The sequence below is a fragment of the Callorhinus ursinus genome, unplaced genomic scaffold, assembly GCF_003265705.2.
Source record: "Callorhinus ursinus isolate GAN/ISIS: 27379988/994484 unplaced genomic scaffold, GSC_fseal_2.0 scaffold11, whole genome shotgun sequence".
Classification (NCBI taxonomy): Eukaryota; Metazoa; Chordata; class Mammalia; order Carnivora; family Otariidae; genus Callorhinus; species Callorhinus ursinus.
The window spans coordinates 5292728-5313441 of NW_027397073.1; the positions used below are offsets into that span (position 1 = coordinate 5292728).

At 36.8% G+C, this 20714-nt stretch overlaps 1 pseudogene; it reads left to right on the plus strand.

Annotated features, from left to right (window-relative positions):
* The first annotated feature begins 12187 nt into the window (after positions 1-12187).
* Positions 12188-13278, plus strand: LOC112835220 (hsc70-interacting protein pseudogene; annotated as a pseudogene).
* Positions 13279-20714: the final 7436 nt, after the last annotated feature.

A 20714-nucleotide genomic window follows, 5' to 3' on the forward strand; every position in this document is an offset into this window, starting at 1 on the left:
TTATACCTCAGTGAAGCTCTTTACAGAAAGGCCAGTAGCAAGCTTGTATGGTTATTATGATTCTTAAGAAGTATTCCTTGACCTAACCGTTGAATTAATTACACAAACAAAATATTCAGTAAGTTTTCATTTCTATGAAGCTAAAACACAAGCAAAAATGACTTGTGAAACAAATCCCAACAACACTTGTCAGTGGTGGGGTGATGGAGGGGCTGTAGACTGGAAAGGGCCTGGGGTTATCTTCTGGGATGCTGGACATGTCTCACCATTTGAGTGTTGGTACCATGGTGTACAATTAAGTATAATTTAAGTAAAAAATGTACAGTTAAGATTTGTCCCTTTTCTTATAACACTTCAATAAAAAAATTTAAAAATCAGCACCCTTACTTCCTTATTCTTTATCACAAACCAAAGTCTTAACGAAAGAAACAATGACTGTAATAAGAACATATTGTTAAACATAGTGCTGATGTTAGATCTTTCAAAAATTAAACATTTTTACACATTTCACCAATTCATTGGTAAATTCATTGGAACTTATAATTTATTTTATTCTCAAAATGTTCAAATACAATAGAATGTGCTTTCGATGATAAGAATATTCTTGGATATATCTAATTGACTTTAAAATTCTGTAAGATGTTTGGTGAAGTCGATTATGGACCTAAAATTGGAATGAAATAAAGAAGTTACTGAAAAAGTATCCACAGTTAAATTTGGTAGATTAAGCAACATGCACAGGCAGTGAACCAAACTTTTCCTTTATTCCAGCAAGGCTTTGTTCAGCACCAGACTTTGTACATTTTTTTCCTTTTTATTTAAGGTCAGAGAGTTCACATTCATTGTTACTTTTATTTTTTAACATTTGACTTCTATTTTTTCTTACTCTTTCTCTTTCTCCTTTTGCTGCATTTGCCAGATTTTCTATTGAAAAGTTTGAATAGAGCTGTAAAGGAATAGCAGGAAAAATGGCTGGGATCTCCTCACTTGTCAGATAAATCCCAGGGTGCCTCTGCTGTCTAACCAACATATTGATTGATTTCTTTACTCCTGGAAGTCTGTGACATTACAGCACCATTTAAGCTCCAAAATGAAAAGCCTTTGCCTTGAAGACTCACTGTGTTACAGGTACATGTCTGTAGTATCCATGACTGAATATCATTTTGCTATTTGAAATATAATCCAACAAATATTCCCCCAAATGGAAATACAGCAGCTTATTTGGTACATAGTTCACACAATGCAGATATATTAATCACCCAATACGTTGGATGACCAATTTACTTTTTTGTTCTTCTCCTTCTTCTATATATTTTTATATCTTTGGCTTTAACTAATGCCCATAAGACAAATGGGAATAACATTCTTTTCCATTCAGTGTGTCTGTTACATTTGAAAGTGCTTTTTGTTAAGTAGATTTTAATAGAGATCTCAAATATGTTCCTCATTTATTGTAATTTTACTTCTATAATATAAAGTTTTGTGCTATTCCTTGTTTCAAAATCAAATAATCAATATACTATAGTTTGAAAATAAGCTGAAAGAAATTAATCTAACCATACATTTGGTCCATGCATAAAACACCCAGAGAAAATAATTTACTCTCGTGACCACAATATAGTATTACCATTTTTTTTGCAATTCCTTCAGAGATTCTGAGTACAAAAAGAGCAACAAAGAAATTTTAAACTTTAAAATGTATTCAGTAGATTTATTGTTACTTTGAAATTATTATATAAGTAATATAAAATAAAAGCATTATTATATTACTTTTAACAGCACTGGGATTTTCTCTCTATAAAAAAGAAACACTGGAATGGAATCAGGGAGCTTAAAACAAAAAATATATAATCTTAAACTTCTAGTAGAAATTTCAGATGGAATTTATGGGCTCATAAAATATATATTTACCTGTTTTGTTTTTGTTTTGTTTTGTTTTGTTTTTGAGAGCTGCTTTTTATCTCAGTACATGATTAACATACTTAACATAATGAAAAGAAAGAAAAAATAATCATTGAAACTAATATAAATGTATCTTCTGAAAAAAATTAACAAGGGAGCCAAAATATCTCCTAACATCAAAAGAAAAAATGTTGGGGGCGGAGCAAGATGGCGGAGGAGTAGGAGACCTGGATTTCGTCTGGTCTCAGGAATTCAGCTGGATGGGGATCAAACCATTCTGAACACCTACGAACTCAACAGGAGACCGAAGATAAGAAGAGTAACAACTCTCTGAACAGAGAAGCGACCACTTACTGGAAGGTAGGACGTGCGGAGAAGTGAATCCGAGGCGATATTCGGGAGGATAGACGGCGGGGGAGGGGGCCTCCGTCGGCCGCTTCTGGCAAGTGCTAGAGCCGCGGAGCACAAAATCGGACCTTTTAGAAGTTGGCTCCGTGGAGGGACGTCGCTGCAGTGGCTAAGCGGGGGGTGGAACCCTCGCAGGACAGTGCGGTCTCAGGACCCGTGGGGTCACAGAAAGACCGGGGGTGCCTGAGTGTGGCAGAGCTCCCAGGGATCGGAGCGGGGAAGCCGGCTGCAGAGACGGAGCCGAGGCGCGGGCTCTCAGCTCGGGGTTGCCATAAACTGTGATCCGCGGCCGAGTTGGGCCACTGCTCCTCCAGCAGGGACCCAACAAGCGCAGATCTGGGGAGACTCCCCTTCCTCCCCCGGGAGGAGCGGCGCGGGAGGGCACCGCAGGGATCTGCTGGGTTTGGAGACTCCACACGGGGTCGGGTGCCAGAGATAGAAACGCTCGGTCACAGGCCGGGTGAGCACGGAGTGCAGCCGGAGACCGGGGACACGGGAGGGACTGCTTTTCTCTGGGGGCGCACTGAGGAGCGGGGCCCCGAGTTCTCAGCTCCTCTGGGCGGAGATTGAGAGGCCACCATTTTCGCCCTGGTCCTCCAAAGCTGTACCAGAGCTTACAGGGAACAAAAGCTCCTGAGAGCAAACCCGAGCAGCTTGCTTAGCCCGGACCGACAAGGGCGGGGCAATTCCGCCCCCGGCAAAGACATTTGGGAACCACGGCAACAGGCCCCTCCCCCAGAAGATCAGCACGGACAGCCAGCAAGCCAAGACCAAGTTGATCGATCAAGGAGAACGGGAGAACTCCAGCGCTAGGGGAATACTGCACATGGAATTCATGGCTTTTTTACCATGATTCATTAGGTTTTCAAAGGTAATTTTTTTAACTGGTTTTTTTTTTTTGAATTTTTCTTTTTCCCTTTTTCAACCAACATCTTATCAATCCCTTTTTTAAAAAAACATTTTTTATTTTTCATTTGTAGAGTCATATTTTATCCCTTCATAGTAGTTACCCTTATTTTTGGCATATACATATAAGTTGTTCTCTCTTTAAAATTTTGAGATACAGTTTCTTCTAACAGATCAAAATATACCCTAAATCACTAGTGTATGGCTTTGTTCTAGTCCCCTGCCTGATCACATTCTCTCCCTTTTTTTTTCTTTTTTTTTTAAATCTTCTTTCTTTTTTTCAAAAAACTTCTTATCTATTCAATTCCTTTTATAAAGTCTTTTATAATTTTCATCTTTACGGTCATCTTCCATCCCTTCATTCTATCAACCCTTATTTTGTACATACATAACTCTTTCTTCCTTTAAAATTTTAGGAGGCACTTTTTTCTAACAGACCAAAATATGCCCAAAATCTAGTGTGTGACACTGATCTATGCACTAGCCTGATCATATTTGATCAGATTCTGTTTTTTATATATTGTTCTGTTTTTGTTTTTACCTTTTTCTTTTTTTTTCTCTTTCTTTTTTCTTTCTTTCCCTCTCTTTTCCCCTGGTTTCAGGTCTTTTCTGATTTGTATAGAGTATATTTGCTGGGGACATTGTTGACCTGTTAGCATTTTGTTCTCTCATTCATCTATTCTCCTCCGGATAAAATGACAAGATGAAAAAAATCACCTCAGCAAAAAGAACAAGAGGTAGTACCATCTCCCAGGGACCTACTCAATACGGATATTAGTACAATGTGGGACTTAGAGTTCGGAGTCATGACTTTAAAGATACTAGCTCAGCTTGAAAAAGCATGGAGGTTATTAGAGAAACCCTTTCTGGAGAAATAAAAGAACTAAAGTCTAACCAAGTCGAAATCAAAAGGCTATTAATGAGGGGCAATCAAAAATGGGGGCACTAACTCCTAGGATAAATGAGGCAGAAGAGAGAATCAGCGATATAGAAGACCAAATGATGGAAAATAAAGAGGGTGAGAAAAAGAGAGATAAACAACTACAGCATCACGAGGGCAGAAGTCGAGAGATAAGTGCTACGATAAGTCGAAACAACATTAGAATAATTGGGATCCCAGAAGAAGAAGAAAGAGAGAGAGGGGCAGAAGGTATATTGGAGCAAATAATAGCAGAGAACTTCCCTAATGTGAGGAAGGAAAAAGGCATCAAAATCCAGGAGGCACAGAGAAACCCTCTCAAAATCAATAAAAATAGGTCAACACCCCGACATCTAATAGTAAAACTTACGAGTCTCAGAGAAAGAGAAAATCCCGAAAGCAGCTTGAGAGAAGAGATATGTAACCTACAATGGTAGAAATATTAGATTGGCAACAGACCTATCCACAGAGACCTGGCAGGCCAGAAAGGACTGGCATGATATCTTCAGAGCAGTAAACGAGAAAAATATGCAGCCAGGAATACTATATCCAGCTAGGCTGTCATTGAAAATAGAATGAGCGATAAAAAGCCTCCAGGACATACAAAAACTAAAGGAATTTGCAAACACGAAACCAGCCCTACAAGAAATATTGAAAGGGGTCCTCTAAGCAAAGAGAGAGCCTAAAAGCAGCATAGATCAGAAAGGAACACAGACACTGTACAGTAACAGTCAGTTACAGGCAATACAATGGCACTAAATTCATACCTTTCAATAGTTACCCTGAATGTAAATGGGCTCAAAGCCCCAATCAAAAGACACAGGCTATCAGATTGGATTAAAAAACAAGACCCATCAATACGCTGTCTGCAAGAGATGGTTTTAGACCCAAAGACACCCCCACATTGAAAGTGAGGGGGTGGAAAACCATTTACCATGCTAATGGACACCAAAAGAAAGCTGGGGTGGCAATCCTTATATCAGACAAGTTAGATTTTAAAACAAAGACGGTAATAAGAGATGAAGAAGGACACTACATCCTAATTAAAGTGTCTATCCAACAAGAAGATCTAACAATTGTAAATATCTATGCCCCGAACAGGGGAGCAGCGAATTATATAAGGCAACTAATAACAAAAGCAAGGAAACACATTGACAACAATACAATAATAGTGGGGGACTTTAACACGCCCCTGACTGAAATGGACAGATCATCAAAGCAAAAGATCAACAAGGAAATAAAGACTTTAAATGGCACACTGGACCAAATGGACTTCACAGACATATTCAGAATATTCCATCCCAAAACAACGGAATACACATTCTTCCCTAGTGCCCATGGAACATTCTCCAGAATTGATCACCTCCTAGGTCACAAATCAGGTCTCAACCAGTACCAAAAGACTGGGATTATTCCCTGCATGTTTTCAGACCACAATGCTTTGAAACTACAACTTAATCACAAGAGGGAAGTCGGAAAGAACTCAAATACAGGGAGGCTAAAGAGCATCCTCCTGAAGAATGAATGGGTCAACCAGGATATTAAAGAAGATTTTAAAAAATTCATGGAAACCCATGAAAATGAAAACACAACTGTTCAAAACCGTTGGGATACAGCAAAGGCCGTCCTGAGAGGAAAGTATATAGCAATACAAGCCTTTCTCAAGAAACAAGAAAGGTCTCAAATACACAACCTAACCCTACACCTAAAGGAGCTAGAGAAAAAAGAGCAAATAAAGTCTAACCCCAGCAGGAGAAAAGAAATAATAAAGATCAGAGCAGAAATCAATGAAATAGAAACCAAAAGAACAGTAGAACAGGTCAACGAAACTAGGAGCTGGTTCTTTGAAAGAATTAACAAGATTGATAATCCCTGGCCAGACTTATCAAAAAGAAAAAAGAAATGACCCAAATCAACAAAATCATGAATGAAAGAGGAGAGATCACAACCAACACCAAAGAAATACAAACAATTATAAGAACATATTATGAGCAACTCTATGCCAGCAAATTAGATAACCTGGAAGAAATGGGTGCATTCCTAGATGTGTATCAACTACCAAAATTGAACCAGGAAGAAATAGAAAACCTGAACAGACCTATAACCACTAAGGAAATTGAAGCAGTCATCAAAAATCTCCCAACAAAAAAAAGCCCGGGGCCAGATGGCTTCCCAGGGGAATTCTATCAGACATTTAAAGAAGAATTAATACCTATTCTCCTGAAACTGTTCCAAAAAATAGAAATGGAAGGAAAACTTCCAAACTCATTTTATGAGGCCACCATTACCTTGATCCCAAACCAGACAAAGACCCCATCAAAAAGGAGAATTACAGACCAATAACCTTGATGAACATGGATGCAAAATTTCTCACCAAAATTCTAGCCAATAGGATCCAACAGTACATTAAAAGGATTATTCACCATGACCAAGTGGGATTTATCCCTGGGCTACAAGTTTGGTTCAACATCTGCAAATCAATCAACGTGATACAATACATTAACAAAAGAAAGAACAAGAATCACATGATCCCCTCAATAGTTGCACAAAAAGCATTTGACAAAGTACAACATCCTTTCTTGATCAAAACTCTTCAGAGTTTAGGGATAGAGGGTACATACCTCAATGTCATAAAAGCCGTCTATGAAAAATATACTGCGAATAGCATTCTCAATGGGGAAAACCTGAGAGCTTTTCCCCTAAGATCAGGAATGCAGCAGGGATGTCCACTATCACCACTGCTATTCAACATAGTATTAGAAGTCCTAGCCACAGCAATCAGACAACAAAAAGAAATCAAAGGCATCCAAATTGGCAAGGAGGAAGTCAAACTCTCACTCTTTGCAGATGATATGATACTGTATGTGGAAAACCCAAAAGACTCCACCCCAAAACTGCTAGAACTCATACAGGAATTCAGTAAAGTAGCAGGATATAAAATCAATGCACAGAAATCAGTGGCCTTCCTGTACACCAACAACAAGACAGAAGAGAGACAAATCAAGGAGTCGATCCCATTTACAATTGCACCCAAAACCATAAGATACCTAGGAATAAATTTAACCATAGAGGCAAAGGATCTGTACTCAGAGAATTATAAAATACTCATGAAAGAAATTGAAGAAGACACAAAGAAATGGAAAAACGTTCTATGCTCATGGATTGGAAGAACAAACATTGTGAAGATGTCAGTGCTATCTAGAGCAATCTACACATTTAATGCAATCCCCATCAAAATACCATGCACTTTTTTCACAGAAATGGAACAAATAATCTGAAAATTTGTATGGAACCAGAAGAGACCCCGAATATTGAAAAAGAAGAACAAAGCTGGCATCATCACAATTCCAGACTTCCAGCTCTATTACAAAGCTGTCATCATCAAGACAGTATGCTACTGGCACAGAAACAGACACATAGATCAATGGAACAGAATAGAAAGCCCAGAATGGACCCTCAACTCTATGGTCAACTCATCTTGGACAAAGCAGGAAAGAATGTCCAATGGAAAAAAGACAGTCTCTTCAACAAATGGTGTTGGGAAAATTGGACAGCCACATGCAGAAGAATGAAACTGGACCATTTCCTTACACCACACACAAAAATAGACTCCAAATGGTTGAAAGACCTAAACGTGAGACAGGAGTCCATCAAAATCCTAAAGGAGAACACAGGCAGCAACCTCTTCGACCTCAGCTGCAGCAACTTCTTCCTAGAAACATCGCCAAAGGCAAGGGAAGGAAGAGCAAAAATGAACTATTGGGATTTCATCAAGATAAAAAGCTTTTGCACAGCAAAAGAAACAGTCCACAAAACCAAAAGACAACCGACAGAATGGGAGAAAATATTTGCAAATGACATATCAGATAAAGGGCTAGTATCCAAAATCTATAAAGAACTTATCAAACTCAACACCCAAAGAACAACTAATCCAATCAAGAAATGGGCAGAAGACATGAACAGACATTTTTCCAAAGAAGACATCGAAATGACCAACAGACACATGAAAAAGTGCTCAACATCGCTCGGCATCAAGGACATCCAAATCAAAACCTCAATGATACCACCTCACACCAGTCAGAATGGCTAAAATTAACATTCAGGAAACGACAGATGTTGGCAGGGATGTGGAGAAAGGGGAACCCTCCTACACTGTTGGTGGGAAGGCAAGCTGGTGCAACTCCTCTGGAAAACAGTATGGAGGTTCCTCAAACAGTTGAAAATAGAGCTATGATATGATCCAACATTTGCACTACTTGGTATTTACCACAAAGGTACAAAATTGTAGGGATCCGAAGGGGTACGTGCACCCCAATGTTTATAGCAATAAGGTCCATAATAGCCACACTGTGGAAAGAGCCAAGATGTCCATCGACAGATGAATGGATAAAGAAGAAGTGGTATATATGCACAATGGAATATTATGCAGCCATCAAAAGGAATGAGATCTTGCCATTTGCAATGACGTGGATGGAACTGGAGGGTGTTATGCTGAGTGAAATAAGTCAATCAGAGAAAGACGTATCATATGACCTCACTGATATGAGGAATTCTTAATCTCAGGAAACAAACTGAGTGTTGCTGGAGTGGTGGGGGGTGGGAGGGATGGGGTGGCTGGGTGATAGACACTGGGGAGGGTATGTGCTATGGTGAGCACTGTGAATTTTGCAAGACTGTTGAATCACAGATCTGTACTTCTGAAAAAAATAATGCAACATATGTTAAGAAAAAAAAAAGAAAAAGAAGAAGATAGCAGGAGGGGAAGAATGAAGGGGAGTAAATCGGAGGGGGAGATGAACCATGAGAGACAATGGACTCTGAAAAACAAACTGAGGGTCCTAGAGGGGAGGGGGGTTGGGGGTTGGGTTAGCCTGGTGATGGGTATTAAAGAGGGCATATTCTGCGTGGAGCACTGGGTGTTATGCACAAACAATGAATCATGGAACACTACATCAAAAACTAATGCTGTAATGTATGGTGATTAACATAACATTAAAAAATTTAAAAAATAATATAATAAAACCACCTCATAATATTTAATAAATGATATTATGACTAAAAAAAGAAAAAATGTTGACAGAGGTACAAAGAAAAACACAAATACACAAAATAACAACTGGAAAGGAGAATATAACTATTAAAAAAGAGAGAGAAAATCATTAAACACTATATGGAATGAGGGTACATAAATATATATGAATACCTAGATGAAATGATACTATGCTATTTATATATTATATAGTAAAATAAGTCTCAGAAAGAGAAGGTTTGAAAAAAATAGTTTCTGTATAGCCCTACCTCCAAGTAAACCAGCTTTTCTTGTTTCATAACTCAATGATTGTCGATAACATAATAACATAATCCTGTCATAAGAGAGAATCAAACAAAGAGGGAAGATAGGGAAATTTTAAGTGAAGGAAATGATAGTGAAATTAATAAATTACAAAATGAAAAGAAAGACAATGAATAGAGAAAAAGAGTAAGGCAAAGTAAAGTTAAAAATTTATTTTTTCAACTAAATAATATGCTTTGGTTGAAAAGGTGCTTTAGTGAAAAATACTTATTTTCTAGATATTTTCTAGAGCACAAATGAGTTTTATTACAGTGAATGAAAATATTCATAATATATTTGATATATATAAAATACAGAAGAATATTTATGATTTGTTTATAAGTACAAATTTTATTTGGGACCAAGCTAAAGCCAGTATTGGATAGTGGTGTTTGCTACATTTTATCTCTCCTTTTATTCTTACCACCAACTGTATGATAATACTTACATATATACTCTACCAGTTCTTAGAAAATGATTTTTTTACATATAATTATTTAATTTGCCTAGGTGTACATAAAACATGAGGAAAGCATCTAAATTATTTTTTTCCAAATAAACATTGTTCTTAATACCATATATTGAAAATATGAGTGCAATAAATTGACCAGATAAAAATGGTGCTGGTTTGTGTGATCTTCACCAGCATTCTTAGATGAATTTTTCCCCTTAACAATGTTGCCATAAATATGAAGTTTATGAGGTCTTCAAGTTAGGAATACACAATATTAGGAATATTGTGGTATCTTTTTTTTTTAAAGATTTTATTTATTTAATTGACAGAGAGAGAGGGAACACAAGCAGGGGAAGTGGGAGAGGGAGAAGCAGGCTTCCTGCGGAGCAAGGAGCCCGATGTGGGACTCGATCCCAGGACCCTGGGATCATGACCCGAGCCGAAGGCAGACGCTTAACCGACTGAGCCACCCAAGCGCCCCCGAATATTGTGGTATCTTAATACATGTATTAGGAACACATAAAGATATAAAATGATCTTTATATAGAAAGGAGGGTTCCCCTTTCTCCACATCCCCTACTTAGGCTTAATTTTTTAAGATATAATATTAATGACCTGTTAAAAGTATTATCTTTTGAGCATCTTTTCATGTGTCTGTTAGCCATCTGGATGTCTTCTTTGGAAAAATGTCTCCTCATGTTCTTCTGCCCATTTCTTAACTGGATTATTTGTTTTTTGGGTGCTGAGTTTGATAAGTTCCTTGTAGATTTTGGATACTAACCCTTTATCAGTTATGTCTTTTGCAAATATCTTCTCCCATTCTGTAGGCTCCCTTTTAGTTTTGTTGATTGTTTCCTTCCCTGTGCAAAAGATTGTTGTCTTGATGAAGTCCCCAAAGTTCATTTTTGCTTGTTTCACTTGCCTCTGGATATGTGTGTAGTAAGAAGAAGCTATGGCGGAGGTCAAAGAGGTTACTGACTGTGTTCTTCTTTAGGATTTTGATTTCCTTCCTGTCTGCCATTTAGGTCTTTCATCCATTTTGAATTTATTTTTGTGTATGGTGTAAGAAAGTGGTCCAGTTTCATTCTTCTGCATGTGGCTGTCCAGTTTTCCCAACACCATTTATTGAAGAGACTGTCTTTTTTCCATTGGATATTGTTTCTTGCTTTGTCAAAGATCAGTTGACCATATAGTTTTGGGTCCAGTTCTGGGTTTTCTGTTCTGTTCCATTGATCTGTGTGTCTGTTTTTGTGCCAGGATCATACTGTCTTGATGACTACAGCTTTGTACTTGAAGTCTGGAATCGTGATGCCTCCAGCTTTGCTTTACTTTTTATTTCTTTTTCAGGACTGCTTTGGCTATTCAGGCTCTTTTGTGGTTCCATACTCATCATCAGAGAAATACAAATCAAAGCCATAATGAGATACAACCTCACACCTGTCGGAATGGCTAAAATTAACAATACTGGAAACAACCATAAGAGACTCCTAACTACTGAGAACAAACTGAGGGTTGATAAAGGAAGGTGTGTGGGGGATGGGCTAAATGGAAGATGGGGATTACGGATGAGCACTGGGTGATATATGTAAGTGATGAATCCCTAAGTTCTGCACCTGAAACCAATTTATGTTAACTAACTAGAATCTAAATAAAAACTTGAAAACTTTTCTTTTTAAAACTTTACATCTCTTAAGATTAGGAAAATGTCTCAGAATTTCAGAAAATGTGGTAACAAATTTCAAAATGTACATGCTGTTACAGTATTTTATGCAAATTCACCAACTCATGTAAATTCTGTTGATTAATAAGTATTTAGACAGTAGTGAGGGTAAAAAGTAACTGAAGGCATCCAATTATCATACCTTCCTCTAATAATTGCTGTGTTGTGGTTTCTCTTTGCATTCACAATCAATTGAATTAAATCAACATTTAATAATTATAATTTATATATATTGTTCTCTGTGATTTTAAAAATTAAACTACAATTATATAATATGAAATTCACTTTCTGTCTCTTTCAATTGGAATACTTTAGGTACCACTTATAAGTGGAATCATAAAGCTTTTGCCTTTGTAACTGGCTTATTTCACCTGGCATAATATCTTCAAGGTTCATTTATGTTGTAGCAGGTGTCAGAATTCTCTTTCTTTTTAAGACTGGATAATGTTGCTTCCACACGATCACGCTGAGCTACTACCCGGGCCTGGAATTGGGCCGCAACCTCAGCCGCGCCTGCCGCCTGCCGCCTGCCACCGCCTCTGGACCATGGACCCCCGCAACGTGAGCGAGGTTTGGGCCTTCGTGAAAATGTGGAGGCAGGATCCGAGCATTCTGCACAGCAAGGAAATGTGCTTCCTGCGGGAGTGGGTGGAGAGCATGGGGGTAAAATACCACCTGCCACTCATAAAACTAAATTCAGAAGACAATATCTAGGAAGAAAATCAGATAGTAAGAAGGTGGAGGAAAACATAAAGACAGATGAACCATCAAGTGAGGAAAGTGATCTGGAAATTGACAATGAAGGTGTGATTGAACCAGATACTGATGCCCCTCAAGAAATGGGAGATGAAAATGTAGAGATAACCGAGGAAATGATCGATCAGGCAAATGATAAAAAAGTGGCTGCCATTGATGCCCTAAGTGATGGTGAACTACAGAAAGCCATTGACTTCTTCACAGATGCCATCAAACTGAATCCTCGCTTGGTCATTCTGTATGCCAAGAGAGCCAGTGTCTTCATCAAATTACAGAAGCCAAATGCTGCCATTCGAGACTGTGACAGAGCTATTGAAATAAATCCTGATTCAGCTCAGCCTTATAAGTGGCGAGGGAAAGCATACAGACTTCTGGGCCATTGGGAAGAAGCAGCACATGATCTTGCCCTTGCTTGTAAACTGGATTATGATGAAGATGCTAGTGCAATGCTGAAAGAAGTTCAACCGAGAGCCCAGAAAATTGCTGACCGTCGGAGGAATTATGAGCGAGAACGTGAAGAGCGAGAGATCAAAGAAAGAATAGAAAGGGTTAAGAAGGCTCGGGAAGAACATGAGAGAGCCCAGTGGGAGGAAGAAGCCAGACGACAATCAGGAGCTCAGTGTGGCTCTTTCCCAGGTGGCTTTCCTGGGGGAATGCCTGGTAATTTTCCTGGAGGAACGCCTGGAATGGCAGGGGGGATGCCTGGGCTCAGTGAAATTCTTAGTGATCCAGAGGTTCTCACAGCCATGCAGGATCCAGAAGTTATGGTGGCCTTCCAGGACGGGGCCCCAAACCCAGAGGATATGTCAAAATATCAGAGCAATCCAAAGGTTATGAATCTCATCAGTAAATTGTCAGCCAAATTTGGAGGTCAAGTGTAATGCCCTTCTGACAAATAAAGCCCTTGCTGAAGGAAAAGCAACGATCACCTAATGGATGTCGCAATGATACAAACCAGTGTACCTCTGACCTTCTCATGAAGAAAGCTGGGGTGCTGTGAAGAGAATCCCTACCCCTCTGCCCCACATGCAACTGAAACATTCTATAGTGGTTTGCCCTTAGGGTATTCATTCAGATACTGTTTTTCTACTAGGAATTACAAACTTTAAACACTTTTTAAGCCTTCAAAATATTTAAAAAACATATTAAAAGGGTGTGTTAGTCCCTACATTTTTCTTTACTAATCATTTCAGTTTTTTTTTCTTTGGATTAATTGGGCAAGGAAGATACTTCAGCGTGGAAGATTTATTGCTCAGTTTGAGTGAAATAAAGGTTTATTACTGGGGGGCAGATATAACTGACATTTAAATAGATGAAGTTTGAGTTGGAGATATCGTTTTGAGGCATTTTGACTTGTCTTTTTAAATGCTTTATTTTTTTAAACACAGTTTATTTGGATAAAACCACTGGGACCACCAGTATTGCAGCAGGACCTGGGTAGGGACCGGAAGTGCTTGGCAGGGCAGCAGCAGCCTTACTCCTTTTATATAGTGGGCACCCTTGTGCAGATGCATTTAAATCTCACACTGTGGTGAAGGGATGATTTTTATAATGCTGCGGTAGAATTGGATTACTTAGCTGTGTTGTTGTTGATACAGAAAACAAATGTTTGCATTGTTTCCACATAGGGGAAATAAGGGAATACTTTTCTGTTTATATTTCTGTGTTTAGAGGGACCTTCCTGGTCAGGAAATACCCATCTCTTTGTGTGCTTTCTACTTGTTTTCACCTCTCCCCTGCCCCCCCATACTCTTCTTGGGCTAAAGATAGTCCTTTTTCACTGGCTTCATCACTACTGTATCATTCACAGCATAATCGTGCAAGTATATGTCATGCTGGGTTTAATATGTAATATAGTGATTATATAAGGTAATACCCATAACAGCTGTAGTTTCTTACTTGGCCAAGCGATTTCATTTAAATTGTAGGTTTCCACTTTGGTGAAATCTTACCATGTCAAAAAATGTCAAAGGGATTCCCTTTGGTGTTCAGTCTTCTACTTGGGAAATACTGTTGGAGTTGGAGTTTATCTTACATTATTCATCTTCATAGTTTGGAGAGTATGAGGTTTGAATTCACTGATACACATAGAGGGGAACCAAACTTCTTGATCCAACATGAATTATAAAATTGATGAGATCCATGGTTCTTCATTTCGGGGTTGATGAGTCATTGTGCTCCTGTTTAGCTCCTAAATACTGCACCATATCCCCCACCTCTCCTTTTTCTCCCTCCCTCTCCTCCAAGGATAAAGAAATGATAGATTTTCTGTTGTACATTCAACTCTTAACATTAATTAAGACTGAGTCCAGGCACTGTACCAGGAATTGCTAGGGTTCTACCTATCTTTCAATTTAAAGAGCTGGTGTTTAAAAACATTTTCAAGGGTAGGGATGAGACCCTCTGTACTTTGCTTATTTTGAAGAATCAGTGGTAGGAACAGTGAAAAAAATTCCATGGAATACATTTTTGAAGTAGCTCATTTCTGAAGTCAGAAGTAAGTTGATTCAGGTTCTAACCCTCTGCTGTACACAAGCAGATAGAAATGCATCTATGAGTGAGAAAAGGCTGTAGGCTAACTGAGCATGCTTTTTAAACCCTTTAAAAATAGCATATAAACTTGCAAAAAAAAAAGACTGAATATTGTTCCATTGTATATACACCATTCTGCGTGTATATATAACACATTTATCAAGTCATCTATCAATGAACAGTTCACTTACTTACAACTTTTGGCTATTGTGAATAGTGCTGCTATGAACACATATGTACAAATATTTGTTTAAGTCCCAGCTTTCAATTCTTTTGGGAAGGTATATATTTTTATAATGCATTGCTATTTACCTCTGATCAAAATTTAATAATTTTTGAAATATAACTAGAGCCCAGAAAATATTTATTGAATGCATAAACTTTATTCTATAGTCTGATTATTTGGCAATTCTTCCAAAATGATGACATATTTTTATGGATCCTCAATCCTCCTAATCGTTAAATGCATTAGCTTGGACTCATTCCAAGAACATCCTATCAATACAGGTTATTCCTAGAGAAATACAATAACATATGCTTATATTAGTATTTTAATTTTAAAATAGCTCTAAACTGAAAGTGAAATGCTCACATAAACATAAGTTACTAGCACACTTTACAATTATTTGAAAATAATTATTTGAAAATAATTATTTCAAAATATATCTATCTACATATATATCTAAAGTGTTTCATAAATATTAGTTAATTCTTTCAAGGCTTTAGCTGTATTTAATTAAAGCATCCTAATTTATATATTAGAATTATTCTGCTACCTACATGCTCAATAACTATGTTTATATATTTCCTTTAATGGCAAATTATATGATTTTTCTCTTTCTTAATTGTAACTGGATAAGCTTTAAGTATAATTTAATAATTTACAGTATTACTAATCATTTATTCCATCTGTTTATAGGCTGACTTCTCAAAATGTGTCCATTTTGACTTTCCCAGTTTCTTCAGTGGCATTGGTAAATCTTAACTCCTTGTAATTTCTTTTCAGACCTAATATTTTGGAAATAATGCTGCTAACTTGAAATTGTTAAAACTCTTGTTGACTATAAAAAAGCTAAAATGTGAATTTTCTTCACTCAAAGGTATCTTTCTTTCTATAGATTGTATCCTCTTTCTTCCAGTTATTCATTTTATGGTAATTAAGAAAATTAGACATTAAGCCTCTTCTTAATATGTTGGAGTTTCTCAATATATAGGTTAGGAGGCAAGAGTGAAATAGCAGTGTTGAGATTTACATCTAGCGCATTCTAATACCCTTTGAATTTGCTTCTTAAATAGGCTGACATGTGGCAAATGAAATTTAATGTTGACAAATGTAGAGTAATTCAAATTAGCCTCAGATGTAATAAGGGACAGATAAAAAATTATAGATAATTGAAGTGATGCATGAAGACCTTGAAAAAGACATTCAGTTGTTAACAAACTTTCAGGAAACTTCTCAACTAAAAAGAAACTCTGTGCTCTTTCTTGAGACGTCAGAAGTTAAATACAAAGTCCAAATTCCTCCAGCTATGTACTAAGTTAAGTAATGTTTAATTGGACCACGCGGTTGTAAATTGAAAAAAGTTGCATTCTTTTTCTGGACAAGTCACACATCCTCTAGAGAGACAAGTAATGTTGTCACTTTAATGCTTTCTAAAGTACTTGAACACAAAATGAAGGCATTTCTCTTGCTATCTATTAACATCTGGACTGCAACTGTTGGCATAAAGACCAGAAAATTCTGCAAGGGTGTTCTGGCATGGCACTTTAACTCAGAAGTCTCCCGGTAAGAAAGAGCAACTACCAGACGGCACAGTCTTGTCCAGCTCCTGGGTCCCAGCTAAGCTATTTAAGACATCTTTCTGTCTTAGGTCAGAAGCTGTGTCTTTCCAGTTCAGTTCACTGTAGTGGGCATACACATTAGACTAAAATCTGCTTTAACTCCTTTTTAATGATACATTGCTTGAAGGAGCAATCAAAACCCACCAACCTATAGCAAAAAAAAAAAAAAAAATGAAGCCAGTATTGGAATATCAAATATTTTTCTGTTTTCGCTTCTTACTTTAATCCTTACAACTACAGGAAGCAGGAAATTATTTTCCTTCTCTTGTCTCTAGTCCTTAAACTCAAAAACTTGGTCTGAAATCCTATTCCCAGAATATATGCACTGTAACATAAATAAACCAGAATTTCCTATTTGATGTTTTTAAATACTAAAATTAAACAACATGGGGCATTTATAGGTACTTTATGGGTAACCATACATAACATACTTGTGTGATCATATATTAATGCATTTAATTGTTTTTAGGCATATATAGTTTATATTACACATACTCTCGTGTGAGTTTATTTCTTTGCCACACTATTGTACATCTTTATAAAAGGAGTTTAACAACAGAGATTAATAGTCTGCTGGTTTCCTTAGTTATAAGTAATCCATAGGAGTAGAAGAAATAAAGCTTGAAAAGCATAAAATTTTAAAGGATTTCCAACACAAATTTAAATGAGAGAGTATTTACTGCCTTCAATTTCCATCCAACTATGACTCTTGGGAATCAACCTCTGGTGGTCAAGGACTGATTTACCTGAGCCATCCCCATGGCACTTAGTATATAACAATGTAATTATGAAACTCGACAAATGTTTTTGATAATGGTGTCATGTTTCACATAAGACTGTAGTTCATGGAGACAGACAAAAATAAATTAATCAAATATCTCAAGATTTTATATCTTACCTTGTACACATGCAGATACCTCATTTAATTTTATTAAAAGTGTAGTGAAATTAGGTATTATTCTGCTTTACAGAACATTGCATATGTGCATGAAGTATCCTTCATTTCAATGTGAATACAATTACAATATGCAATATAATTCAACATGTAGCTCCATTCAGAGATTTAAGAGAAGGGGAGCTGTCTGTAACTCTTCGTGAGGCATACATGGGTAAGCATGCATTAGTGTTTACAAACCATGATAACTGAAAAATTAAAAAAAATATATTATCAGGATGCATATAGACACTTCTGTAATCATGTATATAATTAAATTGCATAATTAATTTTACAACTAATATATTTATATTTTTAACAGGAATTTCAACCTTCTTTTATCTAGATTATTACAGATGAAGGTGCTGATAAATAAAATGTACTCGTTAAAAATGCCTGAGGAAACCAATCCTACATTGTATTCAGAAAGCTTAGTTCAAAAACTGTCTTTTCCATTTTAAAGCATTCATTTGGTTGAATTTTTTGTCCATTTACAGTAGAATAATATTCTTCCCAACAGAGTTGAACAGAGGAGTGCTAATCTTTATTCATAAGGCCAATAAATTTGGTCTGCTAAAGGCTAAAATGGCTATGAGCAAGATGAACGGTGACTTTGTTTAGCTTTCTAGTGACAGCTATTACAAAAGGTTTAGGTTATTTATTTTTGGCTCACTGATAAAGATTGTGGTATGGTAGGTGAAACACCGGATAAAATGCTTTCAGAAACTGGTTTATAATTATATCCCCAAGAGGAAAAATAAACCATACATATACATATATATATATAGACAATCTCAGTTCAGCAAGGGAAACATTTTAAATTTTATGTAAGTCAACATGTGATATTATGATTTCTTTTGGGAAAGTAAACAAACCATTCACAGTTTATATTGTTTTACATTATTACTAATATTTCTAATAATTTTATTACCTTAGTTTTATGATGCATTATTCTGAAAGGTATTATTTCTTCTGTTCAGCAAGAATAGCAAAATTCTCTTTTACTACTAACAAGTCAATGGGGGCTTGAAAAGTTATGTAGCATTAAAATGAAAGAGATACCTTTGTGAAGGATTATGGGAAAGTATTGTTGTCCTCAGTAAACATGAGGTTATTTACTGTTTGTGATACTTTAGATAATGGTTTATGTTTGGTTTTAGAGTCCATTGTTAATGATTCTTGTGGCTTGCATGATAGAGAGGAACTATATAGCTTCATCCAATTATGTAAACAACTACGTCCCTCCTCCAAATAATTTTTGCTTTGTTTTGATTTTGGCTTCAGAATTTGGGAGTCTGTTTGTACTTAATATGCTTAAGGATAGATTTATTAGAATTAAACATAAGATCTAGATTTTTTTAGTATCTAATTCAGATTTTACGATACATTCTTCAAAAAGCATTGTTTACAATTAAATATAAACACAAAAACATATCCCAAAGTCATGTGCTCATGCTGGATTATAAATTTCTATATATTCCCTTTATAACAGTTAACACTGTTCATTATTTTGGTCAAAACATTTCAAACTGTGAAAGTAATATATGACAATTAGGTGCTGAGTATTTTCTGGTCTGCTCTCAGTGGCTCTCAGTGGTTTGAATTAATTTTTCTGGTGGAGTTTGATGCGAACACACTGTCTCTGCTCACATCTGCTCTCTCAGTTTAAAGAAATGCCATCTTGGGACTCCTGGGTGGCTCTGTAGGTTAAGCGTCTGCCTTCAGCTCAGGTCATGATCTAAGGGTCCTGGGATCAAGCCTAGCTTCAGGGCTGTCTGCTCCGGGAGAGTCTACTTCTCCCTCTCCCTCTGCCCTCTCCCCCATGCCCATTCATGATTTCTCTCGCTCTCTCGCTCTCTCCTTCTCAAATAAATAAATAAAATCTTAAAAAAAAAAAGAAAAAAATAACATCTTGTTTCTCAATGGTGAACTTTCTTCATAATAACATATTATCCTGGACCACTGTGGTGAAGTATCATTCCAGTTTCTTTTTTTTTAAATCCAATTCAGGCTTTGATTAGTTGTAGACGGAGAATCCCATCTAATCACTGCTGAACAAACTATCTCAGCTTCAGTTAAAATACTACATTTTAAAAAATCCTGTTATATCCTGATCGAGAAAAGTGTGTGGAGGTTGAAATCATTAAATTATTTTATCCCTGTTTTTTGTACTTTTCAAAAAATTATTTTCAAAGGAATATTGTTATCTAGAGAGAAGGGAGGGAAGCATGGAGGGAAGGGAAGGAGGCAAGGGAGGAGAAGGAGGGCATGAGAGAAGACAGGAGAAAACAGAGAAGAACAATTTACTACGGTTTTCTGTCCCAGAGAAAGGAGATTTGGTGATAGAGTGAGCACAAACTTCAGTTAATGCTCTAGGAGCTGTCTTTTGAGATTTATAAAGCCTATAAAAATATAATCACCTTAAAAGCTATTATATGAGTGTGAGATGCCAAAAAAGTCCGTAGGCGATTTGTATACTGGCACTGTAAAGTGATGATTAAGAAATTCTTCCATTGAAATACACGATAGTTACCCCTCTACATAGACGTCTTACTAATTCGGGTGAGGGTATGCTTTAGAATTTGCCATGCTGAGGGAGAGAGAGAGAGAGAGAGAGAGACAAAGAGGAGAATCTAATTACACTCATACATCCTCACACTTGTAGGAAACACTTGTATGTCTTGGTCAAAAATGTCCACTTCACAAGTCACCTTTTCTTCCTGGGCTCTCAAAAAGAGAGAACTGCCACAAATTTTACATGTGTCTGTATTCTCCTTGCTACAAATGATTGCTATTTGTTCATCTGACAACTATTTTTCAGCTTCTACCTTTCTAGGTGCAGAGTATATCACAGCCAATAAGATGAACAAAATTATTCCATTTCCTTTGAATTTATACTCTAATAGAGAGATATGCAATAAACAAATGATATTTAACTAATTAGATGTAATATAATAACAGGAAGGAAAATAAAGCATGGAGAGTGATAGGGACTCCAAATGGGAGTCA